We start from the raw sequence: 24,157 nt of genomic DNA, 5'->3' as shown, positions 1-24,157 counted from the left end.
CCCAAGTGACTAAAGGATGTACCATTATGAAACCTATCAACCTGTCCCAAGGAAATAAGAGAACATTTGATGAAGCAGCTTCTACATATGTGCCTCTTGCACAACAGGTTGAAGCCTTCCATAAAGGAAAGCTTGACAGATACCATTTGAGAAGCAACAAGGAAGATATTAGTCTGCTACCCTCTAAATCTGTGACCAAAATCTCCAGAGACCCAAAGATTCCTGTCTTGAAAACCAAGCAGCTCGCAATGCCTGTGACTTGCAAAAGTGCAGCAGAACAAGAGGTTGAAGAGGTTGAGAAAATCTCACAATACAAATTCAATGCATGGGGACTTGATCCTAGAATTATTGATTGTGGGCCCATTTTACTCAAGAAACCCCCTGTGAAACTACCTGCTCAGCCTGTTAGTTTTGATTTGGAAATTGAGGAAAGAATCCAGCAGTGAGAATCAAAGAAGAAATCAGAGGATGGACACTGTGAATTTCATTCCAGACCTTGCCCTACTAAGATCTTGGAAGATGTTATGGGTGTTCCTGAAAAGAAGGTACTTCCAATCACTGTCCCCAAATCACCAGCCTTTTCATTGAAGAACAGAATCCAAATGCTCACCAGAGAAGATGAGGAAGAGGATGAACCAGTAGTGATAGATAGAATTTCAAGTCTCTCTGTCATCAAGATGGAATTTCTATTCTTGTCCCCTCCTTTTTTTAAAATATATATTTTTTCTTTATGAAATAAAGATGATTAAATCTCAAAAAAAGAGAGATTTACTCAATAAAGATTGTTGACCTCATGAAGTTTGATCAGTGTAAGAATTCTAAGCTCTCCTACTGTTTTACACGATCTTCCCTCTGTGAGACTAGGCACAAATTTTCTGTCCCTCACCATGGCTCTTAGTCTTCTTAGCCATCAAAACTTTAAATGAGAAAAAGAAATGATAGCTGTGATATAAGGAAAGAGGTGCATGTTGATTTCTATCATTCATTTAAATGACTTCCCTATGTAGAAAACTTTAGCTCTTCCTCTTACCAGTAGGCACTATGTTAGGACTATAGTTACACATGAAAATATAAATAAATATACTTATTTATCTGAATTTTTAATTTTTAAATTTAGTTTTATGATAATAATATTTTTACATATTTATTAAGCATTGTGTAATAGTTTGATTCATAAATATACTAGCTCATGGTCAACCCCACATAGCCATCAACTTAAACTTTTGTCATTTGTTTTTGGCGAGAACATTCAAAATATTGGTATTTGGAGGTGTACATATATCAAAGACAGATGATCTAAAGTACAATGGTAGTGGCAAGAGAAGAAAATTAACAGACAAAAATGACTGAGAAAAGAACTTGCATAAGAGAGATACATATAACTTAAAATTTCCAGTATTTTTCATATGCCTTTTAAAATACATATTTTTCTTCCCATTTGATTTTTATCAATTAAGAGAAATTAAACTCAGTTTTTTAATGGAGCCTAACATGTAACAATTCTCAGTGCTGTATAACTTTCACTGTTCTGAGTCTGGTAACATATGCCTCTGAATCTGAACAAGGAGCCATTTGCAGGGGGAACAAAGGATCTATCTTCCTGATTGACATGCTGTCCTAAGTGAAATGGTTACCACCATTAGTATTGAGAATATCTGTATTGCTATTTCAAGAGCCCTTATCAAGACCCAAGACAGGCTGTGCTCTCCAAGGACCCAACAAAATAATGCTTTCTGGAGAATACATCCTCCAGTTAGGCTTGGAGGCCTTAAAAAGAGATGCAAATTTAAAATTTACATCTCACAAAACTGTTACTAGGACTCTCACTATTATATGAGAGCAAAAATGTTGCTTGTATCTCATCTCCTTAATATCTTTGTTTCTTTCAAAATACTAATAAAATAGTGAGTTATTTACATCTTTACATTTACTAATAAGAAGATTAAGGTTATCATGCAACATGACTTTTCTGTATTATTATTGCAACATTTATACTTGAACCCTTACTTATAATTTTCTAAGACATATGCCCAGAACTTAGTATATTTTTTTGAATTTTACTTTTAATTTACAAGTCAAATTATATATGGCTATGTCATACTACTTTGTAGAACAATTCAATAAAGCTAATGTAGAAATTATCTCATATACTTACAATTTTAATAGAATATGCTGATATACTTTACAGCATTTAAAGCAGGTTTTTTCAGTATACATATAATACATTAAACTTCCCATATTTAAGCATTCAATTTTCTATTAAAATATACCATGCACATGATGAATAATAATCTATCCTTCATCCTTAAAATTTCCCTCCTTTTCCTGTCTTGTCACTAGCATTCACTCTTGTCATTCTGACCCCAATCTGCTTTTGATCTACTTTTAATTACTTTGGATGAGTTTGCATTTTATATGAAATCATAAAACATGCATTCTTATTGTCTGGCTTCATTAGTTCACACTGGTTGATTCATTCATTTCCTGGTGGATATTTGTGTAGTTTGGACTACTATAATACCATTTATACTATCACCATTTGTGTTCAAGTATATTAGTGAATATGTATTCTGCTTTCATTCCACTTATGTAAATATTTAAGAGTAGAACGATGTACACTTAAGTGTCAAGAAAATGAAGATTGCTTTCCAATATTGTTATAACATTATACATTCCTGCCAACAGTGAATAAGTGTAACACTTGCTCCACTACCTCAACACTGTATAGTATAGACCATCTTTTCAGTTTTAGACAGTCTTCTGGGTTGCCAAGGTATCTTCATGTGGCTTCAATTTCCAGTTCTCAAATTAACTACACATGTTGAGAACTTCTTGCATAATATCTAGAACATATAAAGATAGTTTTATTTATCTATTTTGAATCTGGATTTAAGTTTTTCATTTTATTGTATTTTTCTTAGCTAGACCATTTAATAGAATGTTGTATAGAAGTGGTGAGATCAGATGCCTTTGACTTATTTCTAAGTATATAGGAAAACACTAAGCTTCCTATAATGAAATATGACAACAGCTATGGATTTATCATAGGTGCCTTCTATTGGTATAAGTAGTTTCAGTTAAATTTGATTCCTTTCTATCTCTTGTCTACTGAGAATTTAATCAGAACTGGATGTTTGAGTTTTACAAATATTTTATCTTTTTTTTTTGTTTTCTCATATGTGTATACAATGTTTGGGTCATTTCTTCCCCCCATCCCTCACCTTCTCTTTCCATCTGCCCCCTCCCTCTCACCTCCTACTGCTCGCTTCCAGGCAGATTGTTGTGCCCTTATCTCTAAATTGTTAAAGAGAGTATAAATAATAATGAGAAAGACAAAGTGTTTTTGCTAGTTGAGATAAGGATAGCTATACAGGTAGATTGCTAGCATTTCTTTCATGTACATATGTGTTACATTTTACTTTGATTCTTCTTCTCGAATTCCTGATCCCCTTCTCCTATTGGCCTCTGTTGCTTTAAATTTTCTGCATTAGTTCTTTTGCAATGAGGACATAAAATACTCTCATGTTTTTTGGGTTTCTTATGTATCCTCATACCTCCCTTGTGTGCTCTCACCTTATCATGTGACCAACGTCCAATCTCCTTGCTGTATATATCCTTGATCAAAAGTCCACACATGAGGGAAAACATGATTTTTGGTCTTCTGAGCCTAGCTAACCTCACTCAGAATGATGTTCTCCAGTTCCACCCATTTACTTGCAAATGATAAGATTTCATTCATCCTCATGGCTGCATAACATTCCATTGTGTAAAATAACATATTTCCTTGATCCATTCGTCAGTAGTGGAGCATCTTGGTTTTTACCATAACTTGGGTATTGTGAATAGAGCTGCAACAAACAAGGGTGTGCAGGTGCCTTTGGAGTAACATGTGTCGCATTGCTTTGGGTATATCACCAGGAGTGGGATTGCTGGATCATATGGAAGATCTATGTTTAGATTTTTTTAAAGCCTCTAAATTTCTTCCACAGTGGTTGCAGCAGCTTGCATTCCCACCAGCAGTGTACCAGGATTCCTTTTTCTGGACATCCTTGCCAACACATATTGTTGGTGATATTTTTTATGATGGCTATTCTAACAGGGATGAGGTGGAATCTTAGTGTGGTTTTGATTTACATTTCCTTTGTGAGTAGAGATTGTGAGCATTTTATTATGTGTTTTTTGGCCATTTGATTTTCTTCTTTTGAATGAGTTCTATTTAGTTCAGTTTCCCATTTCTTAATTGATTCATTGAGTTTAGGAGAGTTTAGTTTCTTAACTTCCCTGTGTATTCTATTTATTGGTCCTTTGTCTGATGTATAGATAGCAAATAATTTCTCCCATTCTGTGGGTGGTCTCTTTAGTTTAGAGACCATTTCTTTTGTTCTTTTAATTTTATAAGGTCCCGTTTGTCCATTCTTTCTCTTAGTTGGGCATTTTTAGAAAAAGTTCTCCTGGGATAGATTCTCAAAGAATTAAATTTCACAACACATTTAAAGAAAACATTGATGGGTAATCAATCTTCTTAAAACTCAGTTGTTTGCTATACATTTATTAACTATTCTAATTAAAATTTTCTTTAAATATAGAATTTTAAAATGACTCTGCAGAAAGTTTGAGCCCCAGCATCCTGACTCCAGACTCTTCTTAAATTGACTACTGATGATTGCTAAAACTAAATTATTCCTTTTTATCTATAAAATTTGTTAAAAGCTTGCATTTGATTTCCACAGCTATGTATGATTTCCACAGCTTATCAACATATAGATAAAAGCAATATTTCAGCATTAATTCAAATGTTTGGCAAGCCACAGTTTCTGATGATCTCTCTATGCATATGTCACAACCTGAAATCTTCTCATGAAAGTCACTCAGCTCCAAATGAAAATTTTAAGATAAAAGTGAGAGTCTTCTTTCATTATATGAACTGCTGTAAACAGAATTCTCTTAAACCAAAACCCCAGAGTCCCCTTTCCTTTTTTGGCAAGTTCTCAACAATGAAACAAACTTTGTGGTTGGAACTCAGGGCCTCAAACTTGCTAAGAAGGTGCTCTAGCAGTGTTGCATTTTTACCTTTAGTCTAAAAATTATTCGTTATTAAAGAAAGAGGAAACCTTTCTTTATAAAACATCATTTCAGAGTTGCTGCTGCCTTCTATTACAATTCACACAGTTAATTCTGGCCATCAGACAATATGGCAGTATGGGGCATTAACAGTTGATTCCACTGTAGTTAAAAGGCTAAAAGCAACCTAAGCCCAGAGGCACACTCTGAGTAAGCATTGTGTCTTGTGCCTACACTGACATTTAGAAGCATATTCTGACTGAACAACAGCCCTTCAAGGAGTCTGTAGGTACAGACCATGCCTGTAAACTTTTACAAACCAGGGGGCGGCAAAATTATACATCTGAAATATGTGAACATAGCATTTCCTTGTATATTACTTTTAGAATGTATAGTTTTCTATATTTAATGCTGGAAAGCCCTACCTGACATAAATAGTTTAACTAAACATTGTACAGATGTTGCATTTTAACAACTGAAAATCTTGCATGTGTGTATCACCTTGCGCCGTTAATGGCTAGTAGTGGGTGATGTACATCATCCAGCTCAAGATGACTTTCAGCAATGGACTGCATCTTCATTAGGTTCTTTCTGACTGTCATTGACTCAGTAGGTACCTGAGTAGTGGAGTCTTCTCCAAGTCAAAGAAGAATGTGTGTAAGCATTTTCTGTCTGCCTATAAAACTACAAAAATGAATTATATGAAATATGAATTATGATCTTATAAGTCAACAAATAGTAAGCAATTTCATCTCAATAAAGCCCGGTATTGGATTTATGAAGGACCATCTATGATCTGTGTAACCTCTGTTAACTGCAAAACTTATAGATAAATACACATTATAAGTTACCTGAGTAATACCTAAAGCAGACCACTTGAAAGTTACCTTACTACCATACTACATAATAGTACGTTAAGACTTCTAGGATCAAATTTTGTTGGAAAAAGCAGTGCCCAAACTAGCCTTGGAAAGCTCATTACAGTTTACTATTCACTTTAAATGGAATTATTCCACTGTGCTCAAGAAGTAAAAAGTGCACCAATTAAGAAATGCCACAGCATTTTTTAAGGACAAGTCCTAAGTAACTGAGTGACAAAAAAAGCATGTGGAACTTATCACTGCTTTGCCAAACACACTGCTAAAGGCTTCTGATGAAGACAAATATTTTATCAATAAAAGCAGCATGATCACTCATTCAATCATAGTGGTAATTTCCATTAAAATAAAATGTTTTGATCATCTTCAAGTTACAAAATAATTATATATCTCAGTATATAAAGAATAAGTGGTTGCTGCAAATCCAAGGGTTGAAGGAGACATGTAAGAAAGGAAAAGGTTACCTCTGGCTGGTGCCTGGTATGTGGTGCTCTCTCTCACCTCAGATTCTTAGGCATCTGTAACCACTTTTTGGCCATAGTGACCTGCTTCAGGACGATCTTGAGGAAGACACCACAGTGTGCTGCCTACTGGAGGGGTCTGGGTCACACCAGAAGTTGAACTAGCACTGTCACTCCTTTTTCTGTATTTTCTGATACACCATGCAGTGTAAGTTGTACACCAGTAACCTCTGCAACTTACTGAAACATTTTTGTTCCTATGAAGATTCAAAAGTATTTTAAACTTTGTCTTCCCTAGAAAAAAACAGAATACATGTTTCTAGCTTAGGCTAGAGACATTACAAAACATGATGATATCAATAATTAGTAAGGTAAAGCAAGTTTTAGGTAAAACAGAGCAATTTTGATCTGACCCAAATTAACATAGAAAAGCATCATGAATAAATAATTTGAGTGGGATAGAAAAATATAAGTGGAAATTATTTGCTGAACTGGAATTAAATGACATATGATTAATTTTTTCTTTAGACAATCCTTCTGTGAAGGTTTTCTAACTTTATTCCCCCATGTGGATTCTTTTTATCCTTTTTTGGTGCTGGAGATTGGACACAGGGCCTTATGCATACAAAAACACATCCTCCAACACTGAGCTACTCACAGTTTAATAACTGGATGGATTTTAACAATAACATGATTGTCACATTTCACTTTAGAAAAATAGTGAGAATTCCATTTTCATGAAAATTCTTACATGAGATTGATGAAACATGACCGTGCAAGAGACATAAGATCTAGTTGAAGGAAAGCCAGTCCATCCAGTAAGCATGTCATATTTTTTCAGCCTGTAAAGCCTTCAAACTTCCCTTTCCTGTGCATTTCAATACTATTAGCAGAAAGCACACATCTCAACAAGCTGCGTAACTGAAAATTGAGTCAAAAAAGAAAAAATAGATATCCACTGCAGTATTGTATGATTCTATTCAGAATCTATTAACTAAAGAGAAATTATCATAAATGAACTAAGGTTTTCTTTAGTGTTTTATTAAATATTGTGTTAAGATAATTAAAAATTAGCTTATTATAACAAACAAGTTTATTAGAGAAATATCTTGTACTAGTTTCATATCTTATTGTTAATTGGAAATGGTAGTAGTTGAAATCATTAGATGTCATCTAAATTATATATGGGAAACAGTATATACTTTAATTCAAAAATAAAATTACTATGAAAAACTATGAAATGATATAAAATTTGGACAAATGTATTTTTTAATTTGCTAGTACCTCACACCATCTACAAAGATGCCACAGAGTACACCTAAGCTATACCAGCAACACAGCTCTGTTGCTTGAACAGTGCTCCTCAGTACCACATGAAACATTTATTTTTGACAGGAGATCAAATAAGTGATGCCAGCACCCAACATCTCCTGCACTACCTGCATAACTTCACCTCTGTGTGATGATCACCTTGGTGCTCTCCCACTTGTGCTTATGGATGATCTACTCATCTACAGTCTGCAGGGAGGACCAAACTGTTTCCACCCAGAGAGAGAACAGGAGAAAAATCTAATGAGGACATACATGGTCACTACTCAGAGTTCCTATCGCAAGGTTAAGAAGAGGTTTAAACATTTCCTAAATATCTTTTTAAAAAGTGATACATCTTTTTTATATTTTTTTGAAAAAAAATAAAATCCTCAAAACATATTCGAGATATTGATGAAAATTTCATCTAAATATGGGACAACAATATTGTTTGCCATTCATATTTGCACCCTCTGGATCATGAAAACCAGTCAGAGACACAGGCATCACCTGGGACAGCCCAGGCAATGGGTATGGCAACAATGTCTACACATTACCAGTACAAAATGCCCATAAGGAAAGAGGAAGTGATTTCATTCTTCTATGATTCACAGTAGGAAAACTTGCACACCTGAAAGAAGCCAACCTTCTTTGCAATGAATTGCAATACTGAAATGGCAAGAAAATAGAAGCACACCTAGAATACACACCCAAACAAACCTGGAGCTTTCTAGATTATAGTCTAGTTATTAGTAAGTTTGTACTTTTTAACAATTTATGGTGAGTAAAAATACATATAAAATTAAGTGTAGCATTATAAACCTTTATCTCCATTTGTAATCTTCCTACCTTGGTGTCTTGAGTGGTAGAATTGCAGACATGAGCCATTAAACCCAGTATAATCTTAACCATTTTAAGTGTATGTTCATGTATTAACCATTTTTAGTGTATGTTTAGAGGTATTAAATACATTGTCAGTGTTGTACAAAACATCTGTAGAAATTTTTATGATACAGCACTGAAACTCTGCAAAATGCACCCACTGAACAACTTCCTATTTCCTTCTCCTAACTCAAGTAGTTAAGGTTTGGCATCTCATACCATAAACCCGTGTTTTTATGTAGAAAAGATTTATTGTAAATGTTTATATAAGCCTGCTGTGAATTTTTTTTATAACTTGCTTAGTTTTCGACCTATTGTTTCAGTGATCTTTGGAAGGTAATTTTAAAACTCTAACTTGATACATCATGAATTAAACATGATTCCTTAAAGAATTCAACATTCACTTTACATCATTAAATTGGCTCAGAGGCTTTTCCAGCATTGTCATATTTAGGAATGGGCTTGTACAGGGTGTTGAGTAGGTAAGATGCCTGGACACCATTCTGAGACAAGTTCTGCTACTCCAGTACTTAACACGTTGTGCTGAAACTTGAACTGAGCCAAGTGAGGTGTCAACTTGTACAACACTATTGCAAGAGTTATTGTGGCATCTACAAACATCAAGAATCAAAACTAAACTGTAAGGAAAAATGTACATCCAAAATTTGAAACACATGCCAACAATACTAAGCCACTCTCTTTAATTATGGAAAGACATGGTCAAATGGAGGGTGGTATATTTTAAACTCACATCATAAGAAGCTTATTTTCCTAAGGAAAAAAACAACACAAGATGAGGAGAAAAACAATTTAGGGGAAAAATTATGTATAAAGGAACTGAGAGTTCACAGAAATGGAAAGAAGAGTAATTCATAAAGACACTCAACTTTACTTATAATAGAAAATACAAATTAAAATCCATACAAGTTAAAGCAAACCTCCCCTGCCATGGTCCACTGTTTTAGTGAGGGAAAGGGGAGGATATGACTACAAAGGAGTGGCTTAAGCAAGTTTCCAGCAAGGTAGCACAGTGCCATATTCTGAACATGGAAGTGGTTGTAAGTATCTAGCATGTGATAAAATGGCAAAGATTCAAAGATACTACATATGTCCCTTCCCGAAACAAGTAATTCTGGTGAAACCACTGTTGGATCTGTACTGTACTGAGACTTTTGGCTTGTGCCATGTCACTTTCCCAGTTTTAACCCTGTGTTGTAATTATGTAAAGTTTCACACTGGGGAAATCAATGTGAGGGAAACACAGTACAACTTTGTTGTAGGCTTTGCAATAGGTGAAAATAACAAATAGTTGAAAAAATGGGGGTGGAGTATATTGGTTAACTACTTTATACTTTTATGTTGGCAAACACCATAAATTTTCATAACATAATACTGGTAGAGTGTGAGGAAACAGGTATACATGTGGAAATGCTGACTGGAATATAAAGAGTATCTGTAGGTTCCTAAAGAGCAATGTGATGAAATCTAACAAAATTCTACATGCCATCACATACTCTTTGACCTAACAATTTCATTATTAAGAATTTGCCCCATAGAAAACAGGTCACAGGTGTATAATTATTGAAATGTGTCAGTGGTTCTCACTGCAGCTCTGTTGGTAATAACAAAAGGGTGGAAACAATCTAAGTGCCCATTAAGAAGAACTGACTATGTTATAGACCTGCAGTGAAACACACAGTTTGTAACTCAATTGTTAGCATGTCTGTCTAGCCAGAGATAGAACACTGAGTTCAAACACCAAATACCACAATAGAACATCAACAAAGAGATATAAGAAAGTCCTCATATCATTTTATGTCATACTCTTCAGATTTTTAATTAGAAACAAATTTAAAGATAGTAGTACAGTGACTACCAGGTATGTTTATGTTCGTGCATTGCCTGTGTATGTCTATGCATTTCTGGAAGTATGTACAAGAGCTAAGGACCTGGTTTGCCTCTGGGGATAATAACTGTCTGACTCAGAAACTTGAGAAAGAGTAAGAATTTTACCTGAAAATGTTTTATGTGTATGGGTTATTTAGAAATGTGAGTGGCTTAAAAATATAAATTTGAAAGTACTCAAAAAGAAGACATCCATAAGAGTTACTTATTTGCCTTGTAGTTCCCTTCTTTCTTCCTTCCTCCCTCCCTCCCTTCCTTCCTTCCAGTTGAGTCCCTGTCCTCTCTTTTTGCTTATTTTTCCGTTAACCTCTCTTTAGGTTATTTTTCAGATAGGGTTTTATGGTTTTGCCCAGGGCCAGTCTTGTACTTTCATCTTCCCACATGCATTATGGGAACACCACTATGCTCAGTCTGTAATTTTTGCATCTTTTATCAATGGAAAATTTCAAAGGCATTCAAATGTTATTGGAGACTAAAGGTCAGGCAAAGGGCCTTGTTGACACTGTCCTTGGTTCTTAGCTCGGAAAACCAAGAGTTTGCACAGCTCTCTTGCAAAAGATCCAGAGCTCTATACTGACCTTTGGCACTAGAAAATAGTTAACTATATCCTCATACTTGTTCCCTGGTGCAAGAAGTTAAACAACCCATGACCCCATCGTGAGACCTCCTGACCTCCCTCACTCTGATGACCTGAAGATAACCTTTACTGCTGACACATCTTGATGAATGAAGATTTGCCTGCTTTCACTTCCTTGTACTTACACATTAAATAAACCTGCTGAAATAGTTTGGAGCTCGTGTTTCCCATCAGTAGTGTCTTTTCTCATTCCCCATCACTCCCAATCAGGTCTCCCTACTCACTCGCATGGGACATGAGAATATAGGATGTATGAATCTTATGAAATAAAGAATATTAAATACCATTGTTGATGATCCGTGTCTCAATCTCTGTAAGTTCCTCTTTGAAGTTAATCAAATATTTGTAAAGGGACCATATGATAGCCTGATATGTTCTAAAGGGAGCTGCAGTTGACTTCTTAGGTACAGAACCATTTCTAGTTAAGAGGCTTTCAGAGCTGTGTCTCATGACATCATCCATAAACTCCTGGAGTCAAAACACACCTGGGCCATAAACTGCTATTGGTTTCATCACAGATCATAAACAGAACTAAACTTGAAGGGAAGAGCAATTACTTGAATTTGGCCTTTACTAAATGTTTGAATTCACTGTAAAATGTGATTTTTGTGATTATTTGAAACATTAGTAGAATATAGTTAAGATAATTATTAATATTTAGTTTTATAATCAAGAAACAATGAACATTAATTTCTACATAATGTAGAATTGTGACTTATACTTTTTAAAAAATATGTATAAAATATAGGCATAATTATTACAGTGTACAGCTGTTCCAGAACAGAATGAACAAGATCAGTAAAGACAAATCAATATTAGTCACAAGCAGTATTAAAGAATTGTCTAGGCACTATTAAGATACATAATTTTATTTTTTACATCACAAATATAGTGAAAAATTAACAATAATATTGTAAATGTAAAATGTTCTAAAGTTATGCTGTCACCATTTATACAAATATTATTATTTTAATTATTAAGTTACAATAAATTCATATCACTTACATGTGCCAAATGGGCTATTACAATATTGTTTCTCACAGTTACTTTCCCACTTATCAATTGAAATATAAAGAGCTTTTTAACCCTTGAAAGTAACCTGACATGAAATGAAAATATGAATGTACTTTAAGTCTAGAAAAATAGTCATTGCAGTATGCTTAAGAAAATGTTATTGAATATTGAGAATTAGAGAAAAAAAAGTGGGATAACAAGGAAAGCAAAGACATCCACCTTTTCATCTTCACCTTAAAAGTCAAGACATTTCAACATCATCCTAGAAATAAGTCCAAATAGTTTTATCAAAGCACCTCCCCCATGTACTTGACAACCCCAAAACACCATCCCATGTCAAAAACTATCAGAATATCAGTACCACAATTCATTATGAGGGCATCCAGACCTGGGACTCAGCGACAACCATGTTACATATTGCATTAATTCCCAGTGAGAGTGCCTCAGGCAACTCTTATCAATTCACTTTCCTTATTTAAAACAGTCAGCACCAAACCTTGCTGTGAATTCAGATATTAAAGAACTGATGGTCTAATCAAATAAATCAAATACTAAATTACTTAAAATGGAAGAGGAGTTAATATATCAAAACCTTCCAATCTCCACAGTCAAACATGAAGTCTGAACTTATTCCTAATGGCCTATTTCTACTTTTTTCCCCTTTATTCATACATGCATACAATGATTGGTCATTACTCCCCCCTTCCCCTTAACCCCACCCTTTCCCCCACTCTCTCCCTCTCCCCTCCCACCCCCTCACTTCCAGGCAGAAACTGCTTTGCCCTTATCTCTAATTTTGTTGAAGAGGGAGTATAAATATTAATAAGGAGGACCACCGTTTTTGCTAGTTGAGGTAAAGATAGCTGTATTGGGAGATTACTAGTATTTCTTCCATGTACATATGTGTTACTTTATAAATTGATTCTTCTCAAGCTAACATTTTCTCTAGTTCCTAGTCTCCTTCTCCTATAGGCCTCAGTTGCTTTAAAGTTTCTGCATTAGTTCCTTTGTATTTAAGACATCAAATGCTATCCTTTTTGGGAGGTGTTTACCTACCTATCCTCATACCTCCCTTGTGTGCACTCGCCTTATCATGTCATCAAAGTCCAATCCCCTTGTGTTTGCCCTAAAGTCCACATATGAGGGAGAACATATGATTTTGGTCTCCTGGGCCTGACTAATCTCTCTCAGGATGATGTTCTCCAGTTCCATCCATTTACTTGTGAGTGATAAGATTTCATTCTTCCTCATGGCTGAGTAAAATTCCATTGTGTATAAATACCACATTTTCTTAATCCATTCATTAGTAGTGGATCATCTTGGCTGTTTCCGTAACTTGGCTATTGTGAATAGTGCTGCAATGAACATGGGTGTACATGTACCTCTGGAGTAACCTGTGTCCCATTCCTTTGGGTATATCCCCAAATGTGGTTTGGCTGGATCAAATGGCAGGCCTATGTTTAGATTATTAAGAAGCCTCCAAGATTTTTCCTGAGTGGTTGTACTAGTTTGCAATCCTGCCAGAAATATATAAGGCTTCCTTTTTCTCCGCATCCTTGCCAACACCTGTTGTTGTTGGTGTTTCTAATGATGGCTATTCTAACAGGGGTGAGGTGGAACATTAGTGTGGTTTTAAGTTGCATTTCCTTTATGGCTAGAGATGGTGAGCACTTTTTCATGGGTTTTTGGCCACTTGAATGTCTTCTTTTTAGAAAGTTCTGTTTAGTTCACTTACCCATTTCTTTAGTGGTTCATTAATTTTGGGAGAGATTAATTTTTTGAGTTCCCTGTATATTCTGGTTATCAGTCCTTTGATGCATAGCTGACCAATATTTTCTCCCACTCAGTGGGTGGTCTCTTCAGTTTAGAGACCATTTCTTTTGTTGAGCAGAAGCTTTTTAGTTTTACAAGGTCCCATTTTTCTATGCTTTCTCTTAGTTGCTGAGCTGCTGGGGTTCCATTGAGCAAGTCCTTGCCTATACCTATTACTTCCAAAGTATATCCTCTTCTTTCCTGTATCAACTTTAGAGTTTGGGGTCTGATATTAAGGTCTTTGATACACTTTGAGTTAATACTAGTACAGGGTGATAGACATTTATCTAGTTTTATTTTCTTGCAGATGGATAACCACTTTTCCCTGCAGCATTTGTTGACAAGGCCATCTTTTCTCTATTGTGTATTTTTAGCACCTTTGTCAAAAGTAAGTTGAGTATAGTTGTGTGGATTCATATCTGGGTCCTCTATTCTGTTCCACTGGCTTTCATGTCTGTTTTTGTGCCAGTACCATGCTGTTTTTACTGCTATTGCTTTGTAATATAGTTTGAAGTTGGGTATTGGGATACCTTCAGCATAGTTTCTTTTGCTTACTATTGCCTTGGCTCTATGTGGTCTCTTGTGTTTCCAAATGAATTTTAGGGTAGATTATTCAATCTGTTAGATGAATGTCATTGGGATTTGGATGAGAATTACATTAAACATGTAGATTGCTTTTGGTAGTATAAGCATTTTTACTATGTTGATTCTACCTATTCATGAACATGGGAGATCTTTCCACCATCTGTAGTCTTTCTCAATCTCTTTCTTTGGGGGTTTATAGATTTCCTTGTAGAGGTCATTCAAATCTTTTGTTAAGTTTATTCCTAGGTATTTTATTTTTTTGAAGCTATTGTAAATGGAATTGTTTTCATATATTTTTTCTAGTGTATTAGTGTATAGAAAGCTAATGATTTTTGTAAGTTCATTTTGTATCCTGCCACCTTGCTATAGCTGTTGATGGTGTCTAGGAGTTTTTGGGTAGAGATATTTGGTTCTTTAAGGTATAGGATCATATTGTCTGCAAATAGGGATATTTTGACATTTTCTTTACCTTTTTGTATTTATTTATTTTTTCTTCTTCTTGCCTTATTGGTCTTGGCCTATTTCTACTTTGCATATGCAAAAGCCTTGTAAATTTTTCTACAAAATCAGTTTTAATTTTCACTAATAAAAGTTTTCCAGACTATTAATTAGATTAATAGCTCTTATTGTAAGGTTTCCCAAGTAACCTGTGTCTCAGTAACAAAAACACTTGCGTCTGGACATAGAATGGATCAATGCTGTGCAAGTGCTGATCCCTATTAAATAGAAAGCATCAAATGTCTACAGAATAGTTTCTAACTAGGAAAAATTACTTGTCTTGAAGAATACATGCAATTTTAGGCTGACTTAACATGTCATCAGTCAGCAAATATGCATAGTAAATGTCTTTATTGTCCCCAGTATTAATTTTCATGCATTTATTGAAATACTCTCAGAATATTTTCAAGAAATTAAAATTGTCATCTTTCCCAGTAAGTTGGGCAACTAGGTGCATTTTGGAAACAATGTCTCCTTATAAGTGTACTAAAACAGAAATTTCATAAGACACTAATACATACCAATCCATTTAAATTCAAATAACAGCAGAAAAAACTCAAAGTATACTATAATTAAAATCAAAGCACAGCATAATTAAATCATTGTTTTGATATTTTAAATAATAATTAATTAAAAATGTTCAATGGAACTATGGATTAGCTCAGTAGTAGAGTACTTGAGAGGCATGTGTAAGGCCGGTTCTGGATTCACTCTCAAGGGTTATGTGTGTATGTGTTAAATTAAAATTGTTTAAAATAAAAACAAGTTTAATTTTAAGAAAGTAATTTTGCTTAAATTACAAACCAAAGCAAAATATTTAACCTGTAAAGTTTCCTCTATCATTTGATTACATTAAAAGTTTAATTTCTTATAAGAGAGCAGGAAAATTTTAATTTCTTACCAGACAGCAGCTAAATTGGAGTGCAAATGTAAACTATGTGAATTCTGAGAGGACCTGGATTTTTACTCCTGTTGGACCACATGCTGTTCCATCCAGCTTCAGCCATCTGGCTCATCTGCTACGAGGATATGTAATAAGTACAAATGATGATATTGTGTCAGTTACTTTTGCATTACTGTAACTGAAATGCTGAGAATTTTTTTTCTTTTGCCTATACAAAGGATTGAACTCAGGGCACCTGAAAACAATGGAAAAGGAGGAATTATTTATTTTTGTTAATAGTTTCAGAGACTTCAGTCCATCAGGGTATGGCAGAGCAACTCATATCATGAAGAACAAGGAGCAGAGAAACCAAATACAGGAAGAATACATGGCAACACATAGTCTCTGAAGAATCATCCCAGTAACCTACTTCTTCCTACATTCCACCACCCAGTAATGAATATGAATCCATCAAGGGTTCAATGTATTTGTTAAGTCAGCACCCACATGATCAAATGTATGTGGGAACACTCTCATAGACACACAGTGATGTTCTTTACTAATCTCTTAGGCATTTCTCAATCCAATGAAGTTGATAATTAAGATTAATATCAGAAATAGTTAAAAAAAACTTGCCCAAAATATCTGAACTTAAGACTCCATTCAAGTATTCACCCAAAATGGCTTTTTAAAGGTTACTTAATGCTTATGTACATATAACCATTTATTTAAAAGCCTACAGAGAGACACACAAACAATATTGAATTAAATGTTATAGGCTAGGAAATAAACAGAAATTGCTCAAATTTAATTAACTATTTATCATCTATCTATAATCTATCTATCTATCTTTCTTTTTATCTAAGTAACTATTTCTGGATTTTGAACTCAGGACAATGAGCTTACCAGCAAGGTGCTCTGTCACTTGAGCCACATCTCCATCTACCCTTCTCCCCAATAGGTATTTTGTGAATAAAGTCTTGCATTTATAAGCAGGCTGGCGTGGGCCATAATCCTCCCATTTACGCTTCCCAAACAGCTGTATGTAGGCACATGAATCATCATAGCCGGACATACACTGGGTATATTCAATGAACGCTGAATAGTTCCTCCTCAGACAATTGATTACACTTGATCTATGGAATAGCAACATTGAGCAAAACCTGAAATTACTGATTTCCAGGAAGCATTCCTGACTGGCATCATTTGGAAAAGAGTATCTAACAGACACTGATCCAGGAAATACTTTACAACCACACATGTGACCACACACACAAACACACCCATAGAGTGGCTGTGTTCCATGAATATTAACTATTTTGGAGTAAGTGATTTTCTGGGCTTTAATCTAAGAAATGTACCTTTCAACAGTACCAATACTTAATAAATACCTGGAAACACTGGTGATTGAGGTTAATTTCTTCAAACCTTCATTGCCTGTGGTTTAATGAACCCTGCAGAGCAGAGAAGAAATGATGTCAGATCAACAGGTGCCTGTGCCTGTGCCTCCATTAACCTCATTCCTCCCTTACCAGTCTGCTAGTACCACACCCTGAGATCAGGGAGTCAGGGTGAGAAGCAGAAATCAAGGCAGCCTGTGCACCACAGTGAGGTCCAGGGCGACCTGTTCTGCTCAGTGAATTCCACGCCCAAATGGCACAAAAATCTGCGGGGCATGGTACCTTAGGCTAGCCTTGAAGAATGGAGTTGCCCAATTCTGATGTGCTCAGGTCACCCATGTGCTGCAGATCTACCTGCCACATTTCCCTAGTCCCCACATTACTGAGAAGTCTTCCACACAAGACAGGGGCACCTTCCTCCAGCTTCTTCCTGCCTGGATGGCTGTGCTGCCATAACAATAGGCCAGGGAGGAGCTGCCTCAGGACTGTCCAAGTTCCAGGGACAGTGAGCCCACTGTGACATCACAGACAAGTCTTTCCTGATTGGTCAGACCATGTAAGCACGGCCTCTATGGCCCCTCCCCCTCCAGTCTCCAGCCACTTGTGTGGCAGTTTCCTGGCAAGATCTTCTGGTCTGGGGATTGCTTTTATCCTCCATGTTCCCTCCTCAGTCATTCAAGGTTGAACTGGCATGACATTTCTGTCCTGTTCCAAAGAACCCCAATCTGGAACCCACATTTTGGAAGACAGGAAAACTTTCTCTTGGTTAGTACAAAAACACCTGAAGTCCTGCACAGTTAAATCAGCTAGGAAAACTCCCTTAACCTTGGATGAGGCAACTTCCCTCTCAGAACTACATCTCCCATCATGTGGGAGGGTTTCCCTTACATGGATGCAAAATGTCCCATAGTAGGAACCAGGGTTTTTATTCCAGGCTTCTGTGTTCCTATCTTCAACAAAACATGCAAACACACACACTGGCTGGTAAGAGCCTCAAAGGGACCCCATGAATTCACTTCCTGTTGACCAAGAAATTACTTCACTTTTGATCTTGGCTTATAGCCAAGGAATTCTTAGTATTCCCTAGTCAGTAAAATTGTTACCACCTCTTGAGAGAACAGCAGGTTTCAGGAACACCAGAAAATATGAAATAGCATAATACACTCGGGAAGGACATTCATTTCTGCAAAGGTTCTCTGAGAGACAACACAGTACACCTTTCACTCACAGACATAAAGACATAAAGTCAGAGCAACACAAGGCTGTTCCTCAAGTGACTTTGGGAATAAACTTTATTTCTGCAAATCAGTGATGGCAAATTGAATAACAAATATCACACACACACACAAACACACACACAAATTGGTGATATTCTAATTGTTATCTTGTAAATGAATTTCTTATCTTCTATCTACTGAATAGCAACATTGAGCAAGACCAGAAGTCATTGAACACCAGACACCCTGGTGTATTCCATCTCTTTCCACAGTGTTAATGATACATTTTGATTCAAGGAGTCTTCTGCATGCCTAAGCAGTGGATATACTCAATGATTGTGAAATAGTAGTGTGGGAATGTGTGTGCTTAGTTGGATCAATTTTAACTTTTAGTAAAAGCAGAGGGGAGGTTATATGGAAGAGATGGATTTGAAAAAGGGATTCAACAGTGTTTCTGTTCCCTGTTTTACCCTGTGATTACCAGGCAGTTCACAGGAGGTTTGGGGAATAGGAATAATGTGAATCCTTGTTTATTGCTCCATGCTGTTAATCCTTTTGGGGTTTTAACAGGTTGTCTGCTTTTCACACCATCTTTCTCTCCTCTTTTCTTCTCACGTTATTTCTAATTTCTGCTTACTGGAATAGTAAAGATAAAATAATATATAATGAGTTTATATTCCTTTGTAAGCATGTTGCTGGATGCTGGTGACTCACACCTGCACTCCTAGCTGCTCAGATTGTAGAGATCAGGAGGATGTGGTTCCAAGCCAGCCTGGGAAAATACTTCGAGAGACCCTGTCTTGAAAAAACCCATCATGGATAGGGACTGGTAGAGTGGCTCAAGTTGTAGCTCCTGAATTCAAATCCCAGTACCACAGGAAAAAAGGGTTCAGTCAGATAAATGTATGCATATATATTATATACTCACTAAAAGTTCATGATGAAACATGTTTATGGAACATACACATATGTATGTGGCAGGTGTTATTTTATATAATGTGCATATAGGATAAACATCATATGTTTATGCAAATTTTATAAATTTCCCAGATTAGTCCACCCAGTTCTTATCTCTCATAAGGTGTTGCTTCTACTTTGATTTGACTTCATTTTCATAATCTTTTGCTTCCCAAGAGCACAGACCTTATTCATTGTAATTTCCTTATCTTTCCCTTATATTCTTGGAAGATACTGAGTTTTACTAATCCTGTTGTTCTGGAGTATTTCAGTAAATTAGAACTACTTTTGTATTATGCAATCTCATTACTGGATATGTAAGAAATATCAACAAATATTCTAACATCGGCATGTATGTTCACTTCACCCACATTTAACTTTCTTGTCCCAGCCTACTTCTGTCTTACTTTCTTTACAGCCTGCATTCTTTCCTTCCTTTCTTTGCCTCTTAGATATATTGATATCTTATATATATATATATATATATATATATATACACATATATATATATGTATCCATATACATATATGGATATATCCCAATAAGGTCATAGATAACAATGGCTGTGGGCTCAGTTTCAGAGGTGAATTCTCATGCTTCCTTTGAAGTGAAGAACCCTGCCAAGTTGGATAGTGATGCTACCAAAGAATCAGTTGACAGTACACATGTGATTCTACGTGTCTTCCTTGAGTCTGCAAGTGTCCTGAAACAGATGATTATCAAAAGAAAATTACTGTTCAGCCAGTGGAGACTAGCATGCAGATTCCCTGGTCCAGCTTGCAGAGGTAATCACACCTGTGACTCTTAGATGCAGCTAGTCCTTATGACTCTCCACATAGGATTGGAACTCATTCTCTTCACCCTTTCTCATGTCCAATAGTTGATGCAACCTCTGACTATTCTTTCCCAAATTTCCATGGGTTGCTACCCTGTCAGACCCTTCTATCTTCATCACCTGTTTGCATTCTGAACCCTGTTCCTACCCACTGATGTTGTCCTGACGCTTTAATTTCCACAGGGAATTCTGGCAGGTAGTCATCCTACTGTATGAAGAGCATCTTTTAGGTTACTAATTGCTTGCAATTTCCCAAAACCCTACATCCTCATTTTTTTTTGTCTTCTCTTCCCAGCTTCCCCAGCTCAACTGCCTCTATCCTGTTGGAGCACACCTTTCATATATGACTTGTGCTGATTCTACTCTTGTGACTGCTTTGGGGAGCCAGACAAAGTAAATCCTTAATTCTTGAATTGGACATGCAAATGAAAAGTGTTGAAATTAAGAGGTGGAACCCTGATTACAAAAACTAAAGTGTAACCTGGGCTGTAGGTGGGAGACACATACTGGCCTAGAGTGAGAGTTGATTTCAGCTCCATATGTGCAGCTCTGTGTCAATGTGCATGGGTTTTCCCAGACTCAATGTCTGTAACACATGGACTCTGACTTTAACTAGAGGATATTAAATGGCTCTGTAAAGGGACATCAATCCAAAAGTAGATGCCAAGTGCAGTACTTCAGTGCTGCATAAATCATGAGCTACTTAGGCTTTCTGTGTTGTCTCCTCATTTCCTTTAACACTTTTATGTGTCTAATGAACAGTCTAAAATATAGGTTTATTGAATGGAAAGTGAGTCCAGGGCCAGTTATATTCAAGACCCAATATGATTGATTGAGAATACAAGATGAGCTTTGTCAATTGCCAGTGCAATTGACCAGGGAGTAATTTGTCTAAAACTATCAGAAGAGTAAAATCCGTATAGTTAGTGGATCAGGAGCTAGTTGTGAGAGTTGGGGATGGGAATTGGTGATCCATTCCATATCTCCAGAATTCACTGCCATGAAACAAGCACCTGAGAATCTGGAATGTGGTTTGGGCATCAGAATTTTTAAGACGGTCCTAGGTTATGTTAACATATAAATAAATATAAGGCATAAAATGAGGGGCACTGGTTCATGGTAATCTAAGGTTGTTAAAACAGAGTTGTCCCAAATGTGTGACTTACTCCATAGAAAAAGCTGAGCATCCACTAAACATAATGAAATTTATATTCTCATACACCAAAACATGCAAGTGTATGAGTTAGACCTATGCCTTCCATAATTGAAGTACATGTGCAAAACCTGTTTTGAACATAAGATTAAATAAGTATTAATGGCTACATTGAAACTCAGTGTACACAAAAATATTTCCTCCAAATACAGATAGTAGAATATAGTTTTCTCTTTTTCATTTTCAAACAGAACTTGCAGTTTACATTCTGCCATGTTAACTTCCCTGTCCTTTAATATGGTCAGGGCCACAATTTGAAACTTTTACTTTTGGTCAGTGAATTTCATGAAATAAAATCCTCAACTAAAACTTTTCAGTCTCCCACCCTTGAAGAAAATATAAAACATTAAATCTGAAATTAAAAATTTGTTATATATTTACACATCTGTGCCATTTTTCACTGCCATGAAATACTAAAAAGCAACTTTACTTGAAGAAGTGTTTTGGAGAAAAAAATACAGAGAGGGGAGAGTGTAGTCAAAGAAAGTGCAGTCTCTTTTACTTCAGAGATTTGTGCCTCTAGATATTGGGAATATTCCTAGAAATGCTTTATTGTATAACCTGGTGTGGAATTGTCTTCAGGAAATTACAATAAAGAGTTGGGTTCACACACAGGAAATCAATGTGAGTCAACTCCCTATATAGCTATCCTTATCTCAACCAGCAAAAACCCTTGTTCCTTCCTATTATTGCTTATACTCTCTCTACAACAAAATTAGAAATAAGGGAAAAAATAGTTTCTACTGGGTATTGAGGGGGTGGGGGGAGAGGAAGGGGGCGGAGTGGGTGGTAAAGGAGGGGGTGGGGGCAGGGGGGAGAAATGAACCAAGCCTTGTGTGCACATATGAATAATAAAAGAAAAAAAAAGAGTTGGGTTATAGTTATACTCACTGCTGCCCCTTCACTCTTAACATTTTGAGTGAATTCTCTCCTGATCTGCTTTGGAATACACGTGGAAGCTTTCTTGTAAATCCTGATCCCTGTCTAGTCAAGATGACCCAACATCCACAGTGCCTACTCTGGTCTCCATTGGTGCTTTCTTTGCTCTCTGTCAATGTTTATGGAAAGGGTATGCTCCAGGTTTGTCAAGAGGTCATGTGGCTTCATGTAAAGCTCAGCCCCAAGGCATCACTGTCTGCTCTTTAGGAAAAGGTAGGACTGAACTTGGATCTTGTGCCAGGGGCCCCTTTCAATCTTTCTCATGCTGTGTTTGACAATTTATTTAACAAATATTTTTGATGGTAGTGCCATTTGAACACAGGGCCTCCCATTTGCTAGATAGGCACTATATCACTTGAGTTGTTCCATCAGCCCACCCCCCTTAGCTGAGATAACAGGTGCACTTCACCAAGCCCAGCTTTTTCATTGAGATGGGGTCTCAACTATCATTTTGCTCTAGCTCATCTCAGACCACCATCTTTCTATCTCTGCCTCTAAAGTAGCTGGGATTACAAGCATCAGCCACCACCCCAGTTTGCACCAGTTGTTCTTAAGACATCTGGTTTAAATCCTTCCAGACCATTGTATCTGAGTCATGTTCACCTTGATTCTCTGTCACTCTTAATTTCAACTTCTGTAGCCTCTGATATTGTCTGTTGGAAATACCAGGATGTCGTGGTCTTTAGGCTAAGGAGCCACCTGTAGAGTTCCAATGGGAAGTGCTCCTGAGAGTCAGGGGACATGCAGTCCCTGACCCATGTGATAACTTGTAGCATTTAACTGTCTTCTCATCCATCTGGCCTCTCTTTCCTTTCCCATTGGCTTCCCACAACCCACAGCCAATATTCAACCCCTTGGCTCAGTCACTCTGTCCATGAACTACAAGTGGATTTACGTCATTCTTGTAGGGACAGTGCAAAGATCTGAGCAGAGAGATGATGGGGGCTGAAGATGGGGCACTTGAGAGTCCTGACAGGACTTTGTGTCTATGGAGTTAATTCTGAGAGTGGACTTTGCCCCTACAGAACATTTGTCCTTGTGGTTCCAAGGTGTAATGGTGAGCACTCTGAACTCCACATCCAGGGATCTACCTTGCTATTTATCTTTTGAAAGGCCATTTTCTGCTACTGCTTAAGTGGGCTAATGTTGTACTTTCTGTTCCCTGCTTAGAGACAGGTGGGTTTTGGCCCTGAGAACCTCAGGGTAGCTCTGGGTCTCCACATCCACTGTAGCCCCTGTGAGGCTCCTCAGGAGCCCAGTTCCAGAAAGTGGTTTCTTAGAGAGTCTGGGTCCATAGGAAAGTTTCCCACACATCCCACGAGAGCCAACAGGACTGCATCATCTGACTCGGGCCACCCAGCCTGGACCACAGTACCTAGCATTGGAAATCCAAAGCCAGGTCCAGGGCACAGTAACCCAGCAGGCCCCACATGTGCTCAGGTGGCTTTGGGGTAGAATGACTGTGGTCACCATGTCCCAGGATCCTGCTTTCTGTGCCCACAGTGGCCCTGCTGTCTTACTTCTGCACATATAGAAGTAAATTAAGTATGAATTAGCTTTTCGTAGTTTGGCCATGTGGTGATAAGACAAAATTTCCAGGTCACAGCATTTGAATGCAGGGACTTGTACTTGTGAGGCAGGTACTCTACCACTTTAGCCATGCTCCAGTTGT

General features: G+C 36.7%; 1 long non-coding RNA gene across 5 annotated transcripts in view; it reads right to left on the bottom strand.

Annotated features, from left to right (window-relative positions):
- Positions 1–1,178: 1,178 nt before the first annotated feature.
- Positions 1,179–24,157, bottom strand: part of LOC141420761 (uncharacterized) — a 146,645-nt gene continuing 123,666 nt past the window's right edge. For 2 of the 5 annotated variants that reach the window (XR_012445335.1, XR_012445333.1), the window contains 3 exons: positions 17,316–17,378; positions 15,943–16,180; positions 1,179–6,694 (listed from right to left, as the gene is read on the bottom strand). This is a non-coding gene — a long non-coding RNA (uncharacterized lncRNA). The remainder of the gene's footprint in view (positions 6,695–15,942; positions 16,181–17,315; positions 17,379–24,157) is intronic. The other 3 variants (XR_012445336.1, XR_012445337.1, XR_012445334.1) reach the window with 2 other exon arrangements.

Source organism: Castor canadensis, chromosome 2 (genome assembly GCF_047511655.1).
Source record: "Castor canadensis chromosome 2, mCasCan1.hap1v2, whole genome shotgun sequence".
Classification (NCBI taxonomy): Eukaryota; Metazoa; Chordata; class Mammalia; order Rodentia; family Castoridae; genus Castor; species Castor canadensis.
This window is presented reverse-complemented; position numbering and strand designations above follow the sequence as displayed.